The sequence below is a fragment of the Pecten maximus genome, chromosome 13 (genome assembly GCF_902652985.1).
Source record: "Pecten maximus chromosome 13, xPecMax1.1, whole genome shotgun sequence".
NCBI lineage: Eukaryota > Metazoa > Mollusca > Bivalvia > Pectinida > Pectinidae > Pecten > Pecten maximus.
The window spans coordinates 36720132-36728949 of record NC_047027.1 but is presented as its reverse complement, the minus strand read 5'-3'; positions in this window follow the sequence as shown (position 1 = coordinate 36728949).

Below are 8818 nucleotides of genomic sequence, written 5' to 3'. Positions count from 1 at the left end.
AGGTGTTGATTACGTATGTGCATGGAGTCCTCACCATAAACAGTTGAACGTTGGGTTGGGTAGAATGCAAATCTTATTGAATGTGTCTGCTTTAAAGAACGTAGAATAAACTTGTTCTCATGCATTAAAACAAATCACTTCACATTAACCTTGTAACAACATGGATTTAGAATTTGTTGAAACGATCAAAGTATTTAACGTTAATCCAAAGAGGTATATTGGTAAAAAAAATCTATATTTCTTCTAGTCAAGTAAGATCAGAGTGAAGGGACGTTTTTATTTACAAGCTGATCATTGTTTGATAGATTTGTTTTTACATTGTAGATAAAATATGCTTTATCAGATCCTATCCTACAGAAGTAACCTTCTACTATTTTATATACATGTAATTTATTATCATAAACATCATCAACTTCCTTTCATCAACATCACACTGAAGGCATTTTAGACGCCAGTCACCTATCCTATCCTACACGAAAGGGGGCCTCACTCGTTCGTTAAACATAAATTGAACCATTCAGTTCTCCAATGTTTCCCAAAATCATTTTTCCTCATTAGATGTTTTGCTTGATTTATGGATTTTTGGATATTTGACCCCTTGTATCACTGGTCAGTCATATTACCACATGTTTGACCCCTTGTATCACTGGTCAGTCCTATTACCACATGTTTGACCCCTTGTATCACTGGTCAGTCCTATTACCACATGTTTGACCCCTAGTATCACTGGTCAGTTATATTACCACACGTTTGACCCCTAGTATCACTGGTCAGTCCTATTACCGCACGTTTGACCCCTAGTATCACTGGTCAGTCCTATTACCGCACGTTTGACCCCTAGTATCACTGGTCAGTCCTATTACCGCACGTTTGATCCCTAGTATCACTGGTCAGTCCTATTACCACACGTTTGACCCCTGGTATCACTGGTCAGTCTAATTACCAAACGTTTGACCCCTAGTATTACTGGTCAGTCTATTACCGCACGTTTGACCCCTAGTATCACTGGTCAGTCCTATTACCGCACGTTTGACCCCTAGTATCACTGGTCAGTCTATTACCACACGTTTGACCCCAAGTATCACTGGTCAATCAGATTATCACACGTTTGACCCCTGGTATCACTGGTCAGTCTAATTACCAAACGTTTGACCCGTAGTATCACTGGTCAGTCCTATTACCAAACGTTTGACCTCTAGTATCACTGATCAGTCATATTACCACATGTTTGACCATTAGGATCACTGGTCAGTCCTATTACCACACGTTTGACCCCCTAGTATCACTGGTCAGTCTATTACCACACGTTTGACCCCTAGTATCACTGGTCAGTCCTTTTATCACACGTTTGACCCCTAGTATTACTGGTCAGTCTATTACCGCACGTTTGACCCGTAGTATCACTGCAATTGGTCAGTCCTTTTACCAAACGTTTGACCTCTAGTATCACTGGTCAGTCCTATTACCACATATTTGACCCCTAGTAACACTGGTCAGTCATATTACCACACGTTTGACCGCTAGTATCACTGTACTTTTAACTCTGAAATAATCAGTCAGTGATGTAAGATTATCTATTAACATTGTCCACAAATAAACAAGGCCTAAGTGTGTCTATTTCTGTAGAGCTGAGGTTGGTTATATATCCGGTAATCTGCTTTACATGTTTGTTAAGTCGGTGAAGTGGCAATCAACCAGTCAACATTGTTACGAATATTTTCCTGTGAGATACCAATATTCACTAAGTACACAAAACTGGTTTGTTTCAGATTCTCCGGCAATTCACCAACTCATATTCCACCAGTAACAACATTTACTTGATTTTGATAAACTTTCCATTCCTCACTGATTCCTGTGTCAGGGTTAATATGACCTGATTATGATATTATTATTATTATTATTACAAGCTAACCGGTAATAAGTATTTATATATTAAAGTATTTAAAATAATGCCGTATCAATCCACGTAAAGAACATACACTGTATAAAAAAAAATATATTGTGTGACCAGTAGCATTGGGTTCTAATACTTTTTCATCTAGGGAAAGTATGGTCTTTCATTGATATGTGCAGTATTTTTATATCTATAGTTACATTATCTTTAACATTTGTCTTTCAAACACATGTACATGTAGTGTTCCAACCAACTGGTTTTCATTTGACAGAAATAGTGACATTGACCTTTGACATCCGAGTCTGAAAGAGTACTTAAGGCATTGTGCAGCAACCAAACAAGAGGCCATATGGGCCTGCATTAGTCATCTTCTTCTCTGGAGCTCTTTTTGATATTGATAAAAAAAGGGTTTAAACATTTAAACATGTTTGACGGCTGTGACCTTGAATGTACATCAATGTTGCTTGTTTTTAAACAAATTTTGTATCACTTCATCAGCATACTACAGGCCCAATACCAGGTATCTTGACCTCAAGGTTATACATTTGAAGATTTTCAAGGTTATTGCATGTCTGGCTCCAGTGGTCTTTAATGAAGGTAAAGGTCATACATTAAACCAAACCTGCTAGCATTCAAGATTTGGGACCATCACTACAGAATACATGTGCATTTGAATTGCACAATCGTCCTTTTGTGTCCCACCCCTCCTCCTTGGGAGCCAACATAGTGCCTCAAGATTCTTAAAACAAAATTAGTGCCCCAGACCAAGTTTGAAAAGATTGTGATCATCAAGTTAGCCATACAGAAGAAAAAGAATTGAACAGGGATGTTATCTTGGACTAGTGTGTTGAATATGTGCTGATCTGACAGATCCGCCAATTCAAAATGCCCAACAACATTATAGGTAATTTTAACAAAACTAAAAATTTCATCAAAATTATTGTTAAAAAAGAAGAAGCAGAGTATTTTCATTTTTCTGTTATTGAGACATGCAAAATATTGATGTACACATATTGCAAAACAAAAAGCAAATTTTGAAAATCAACCAATTCTCAAAAGCCACTAAATATGACAATCTTTTAACGAAAGGAAACTGGAAATAGAAAGAAGTGAGAAGAAACTTTTGAAGATATTTAATAGAAGGAAATGTAAAGACTTATGTGAGAGACTATAACCAGATATATTATCAAAAGAAAGAAATTAATTTTAAGTACACAAACAACCAAGTGTAAACCTTGTTATATTGGAGTTATATATCTGATTTATATAAATATATCCTCTGCCCCAAACAATGGAAAGTAAAACAACCATAACAATAAAATGTTAAAATCTTACCTACATGAAAACTGAAATGGATTTGTGAAGTTTCTTTCACCTCTTTTGTAACTTCTAGATTTCTTGTGACTCAATAAAATAACCTATTCCATTTTTTGCCCACTTTCAAATATCATCAGATGTATATAAGGATGTGTAGAACAATTGGAAACAAATATGAATGGCAATCTGCTAGAATAAGATGTGTATGAAAGAAAACAAAGGGACACAACTCTTTAAGTTAGTGAAAATCCAACCCTTAATTTAGCATATGATCATATGTCATTAGAGAATGTGTTCCTAAACCAAAGTCAACAACTGTATGAGAGCTTGTCAGTGTCTAACTTCCGGTGGTGGGGCAAGAGGAAAGTCTGAATACTCATTAATTAGTCTCATCAAAGGTCTTTGAACTGTTGGAAGGTGAGATTGCCAGATCTATTGAAAATCTGACATTCTGTGTATTGAAATCAGAACAAAAGTAATGCAGTATATTTCAACAAGTATTTTTGGATTGATACACCAAATATGTTAATATAAATTTTAAAAAAATGTTTCTTATTACTGCAAACACATACATGTATATTATACAATTATTTCAATTACAGATTTGGGAAATGAAAGAAATATTTCTATGTTCGATTGGATTCAAGAAATATATAACACAGTAGTATTCTAATGAAGAAATGAATTAATAGTGAAAATGTCACAGAAACATGTCAACAAACAATATGGTGTGGAGCGCAATGTATTTTGAAAGCTAAATTCTTACTGTAGTCAAGAATCATATTCTTTTATATATCTACATGACTTAAAAAATCTCTGCAAGGATTTATAAAACAAAAACAAAACAAGAATTCCACGGAAGTGGAGGTGTCGCCTGTGTATGCGAATAATTAAAGGGTCATAACTCTTTAAAACTAGGACTTGAATAAAAAAAACAATAACAAACTTGTCCACAGTATTATGGTAACGAACATTCTATTTTCGCAAAAAAATTAAAGGGCTATAACTCTTTTAAAAAGGTCCGAATAAATTTGGTTAACGAACTTGTCCACAGTATTATGGTAACGAACCTTCCCATGCAGTTTCAAATTAATCCAGTAATAATTATTCAAGTTATTGAGGGGAAACCATTTTCGCAAAAAATAAAAGGGCTATAACTCTTTTAAAAAGGTGCGAATAATTTTGGTTATCGAACTTGTCCGAGCTATCATGGTAATGAACCTTCCCATGAAGTTTCGAATTAATCCGTTCTAAACTACTAAAGTTATCGCACGAAAAACATTTTCCGGACGACGCCGACGCCGACACCGACGCCGAAAAGTAATACCTATATGTCTCCTTTTTCAAAGGCGACACAACAAAACCGCACAAAAAAAACTATACACAGATGAACATAATTTAAAAAGATAGACAATCGAATCTGGTAATTGTGTAAAATGAACTTAATAACGTGTTTACACAGGCCTTCAGAACTGACTGAGAAAAACCCAATTCCATTCTTTTTAAATTTGTTGTTGACATTTCTCTGATCTTCAGTTTTTTTTTTTTTTTAATTTCACATTTTCATGACTTCAGCTTATATGCCAAATACAGTAAAAACTTTGTCTCAACTAACCCAACTGACTGTAAAAAAAATTCTTGCATGCTTTTTTTCCCAAAAAAATCAGTGTTTTTGGTAATGCAAATATCTTATAAGAATGTGTAGTCCATTCCTGTTTAACCATTAATCCTGGTCAGTAATACAAGGTATGTGTAAAGCGATTACACTTAATATTTGGGGAAATATTCTCTGTTTTTATATGATCAAATGAACGAGATTAAATTGATAAATATCTTCTTCATCTAAATGACAACCAAGGGAAAGACACAGCAGTTGCCAGTGCTGGAACAATCTTAAATGTTTTTTTAAAGTTTTCCACATTATCGGTAATATATACCACGAGGAGACAAACACGAACATACCGCAGACTCCTGAAACATGTATTAATTATATGTGCACCAGTGACCAGGTAGCTCAGTGGTGAAGCGTAAGTCTAGAGTTTGCAGGGTCTCGTGTTCGAACCCCTGTCTGGCTACTATCTTCCTCCTGTTACATACTTAGCGAGCTTGCAAATCCTTTGGGAGGATGCTTAAGCAACGGGATATCCGAACCTGTTATCTCTGGGGGTGAAGATGTGATAAAAGGGGGAAGGAATGTTGAGGAACTGGACTGGGTTGATCATTGGCGACCAGGTAGCTCAGTGGTAGAGTGTCCGTCTAGAATTAGGAGGGTCCTGGGTTCAAACCCTGGTCTTGCTACTTACTTTTCCCTTTCTTCTTGTTATAACATGTGACACACATACTTGATACATGTACATGTACAAAAGTATGTCTGTTACTGCGACAGGTTATGAGTACAAAGACAGGTTACTAACTATACTAATGCCCCCCCCCCCCCCCCTTCGAATTGTTGTATATCTGACCCCACCAGGTATGTTATTTTTGCCAAATTTTAATCAAGCCCCACAAAACGTCTCAAAATACATGTAGACTGTAAATGATTCTCATGTCCCTGTACATGAGGGTAAACGGAAGTATTATAACGGTTGCGTGCCTACAGTCCGTTACCAAGTTCCATCTTGGATCCAGTATATATCTAACTGTTGTAAGAAAACATAAACATTGCCGACAATATATACAAAACAATGGCTAGTCTACCTGACTTCAATATATATATGTAACAATTACCTAATTTACGCCTGGTAAATATTACCTAACACTATGATAGCCTGAATACAACCCATTACTTAGATAAACCAACTGTATCACAATGTACCTATACCCGTACAGCCTGTACCGCAACACTATGTGATCACGACAACTTGGCCGCGACACACGTACACCGTGACTGCGACTACCTTTACCGAGACACCCTTTGACCAAGTCACCCGTTTACCAAAACACGGCAAACACTTGTCTCGGTACCTACCCTGTAACGATATGTGATACTGATACAACAGTGGAACCCTAACTTATGCAGCTAGGCCCAAACTTATTCAGCTTGGTCACTGTTTACCTTTATTTACCTTTTTGTAACGCCGAGTGTTCCTTCATCCGAGCGAGCTGGAGAACAACATTAACTGAACAACTGAACCTGCCCGTCTGATGGAGCCTCTATTCACATACATATTCAAGGACTTGAGCAAGACTATCACAATATTTACATTCATTCGCTTCAGTATGAAGTCAATACAGGGGGGGGGGGGTGGAGTCACAACGTTCCAGAAGCATAGACGTGTATATCATAGAAGGTAGAAAATTGTAGTAATACAGATGAATCTGCCGTTTCTACAAAGGAATACGTAGTAACGACTAACGTGATCCTGTGGTCAGGGTCAGCTGAGGGTAGTCAGATCAGATCTGCAGATCTAGACTAGTAAACAAAGACGCACTGTACATGAGAAGTACAAATATTCTAAATAGAAAAATTCAGCGGATACAAAATTAGATGACTATGTTTGAGGAGATGGATTATTTACATGATCATATCTGTAAGCTTAAACTGTAAAACGAAAGTAGGTCTAACTACTAGCATCTTCGCTAGCCAAGGCTTCTGATTACGTAGTGTAACGTAATCAGAAGCCTTGGCTTGCGAAGATGAACTACTAGGTGAAGCAAATACTGCTATTTTCGCAATAACTGTTCATTTTACTTGATACGATAGCAATAAACAAAATTAGTGTTACCTTCCGTTGTATTTTAGCACATTGGTGTCTCAAAAAATGAGAAAATAAGCCGGTATTACGTTCAATGATCTTCTGTTTTTATTATCGTCATGCATGTTTTCCGGGTCACGTTCTAATAGCATGTGGGCTTCCGGTTACGTCATCAAATTCATTTCCCGCGAATTTATTGGGGAATCTAAATTAACACTTACAATGAAATGAAGTGAAAGAAATAAAAAATGTCTAAATAAAAATATTGTGATCAGTATTTAGTGCAACATTAAATTTTCACTGTAAAAAAATACTACGATTTGCTTACCTAAAGCATAAGTAATTAAAATCAAATTATTTTAAAATCCATATTTCGTTTCTATTATAATCTTAAAATTTGCATCACAAGATCGTTTAGAAGCTTTGCACAGATGCTTTGATTTGAGCAAAGATGGCGACCTGAAGCTGTGAGGCGGTTTGGATTGGAATTAAAATGCGTATATTTCGGCAAGTAAACATCGTACAATGTCCCCGTATGGTCAGATCATCTAATTTTGTCATTATGTATTCAGAACAGTTGTTCTTTAGTCGCTACGGTCATTAACATAAAAATTCGGATTATTATATAAATACTTATTTAATTATTGATATCATATGATAATTATGATACATTAATGTTAAAATAGTGAGATGATATTGAACCTCCATATCAGAACATGTTTTCAGTTTTTCCATTCGTCTTCTAGACATCAACATTTTAAAATCAGTTTAATTCATCTTTGGTCATACAACATCTGTCTCTGAATTTGTATTAAAAGTATATATGGCGTGTGTACGTATACCTGTCGTTGTCAGTATAATGTGACCGGGTGGGGTGTCCTGCTGGGTGTCTTCGGCAGTATGCTTCAGTGAGGTAGTACTATAAATCGGCAAAAGTTCCGGCCTATCACAAGGAGACATAACACGAACATACCGCAGCCTCCCAAAACACACATACGCACTCACAACACGCATGCATGTCGCACGCACGGGAGGCCGTCCTTAAATGACCTTAGCTGTTAAAAAATCAGTTTAATTCATCTTTGGTCATACAGCATCTGTCTCTGAATCTGTATTAAAAGCATCTATGGCGTGTGTACTTGTTACAATCCATATTTATCGTCACAATTCGTATCTATGTATGTAAATACATTTCGATCCAGGTATTTATATCATTTAATAGACGACTTCCACAATGATCATGTTAGGATATCGGGCCGATTATCTATAGGCTGCGGGTATTTCTGGCTGGGCGATTGGGTGTCGTAGATCGTGAGTTCGAGGCGCGGTCAGGACACGAGTCATAAAGTTGACTTCCTTCGTCAATTTTGTTACTATATTAGATATAATAGAATATATATATTATATTTAATTTGTTGAGTTGGAGTGGTGCTGAAATTTCATGTTATGGCACTCTAAAATAGTTATTGAATGACCCAGCATCTGTGGACACCATCGGCAAATAGTCTGTGCTGCTGTGTTGATTTAATTTTACAAACAAACAAACAAACAAACAAAAAACCAAAAAAACAACAAACAAACAAAAAAAGAACGGAATGAAATTATTATAAAGATATGGGTGTCAGATTTATATAAGTGTCTTGACACTTGTTTCTGATTCTTTTTTGTATCTTTTATATGTTGTATATATATATATATATATATATTTTAAATGCTTTTGATATATCATCGCCTTTTTTTTTAGTTTGAGATAACGGCGTTCAACATCACCTCAGATTGCTCGTGCATTTAACCCCCACTATTAATATACACCATAGTTACTTATATAGTTTGGGAACATGTGGGAGGGCAATGACCGATCTCAGCGACAGTGGATTACACTAAGTGCACGTGCACAACATACTTAATACCA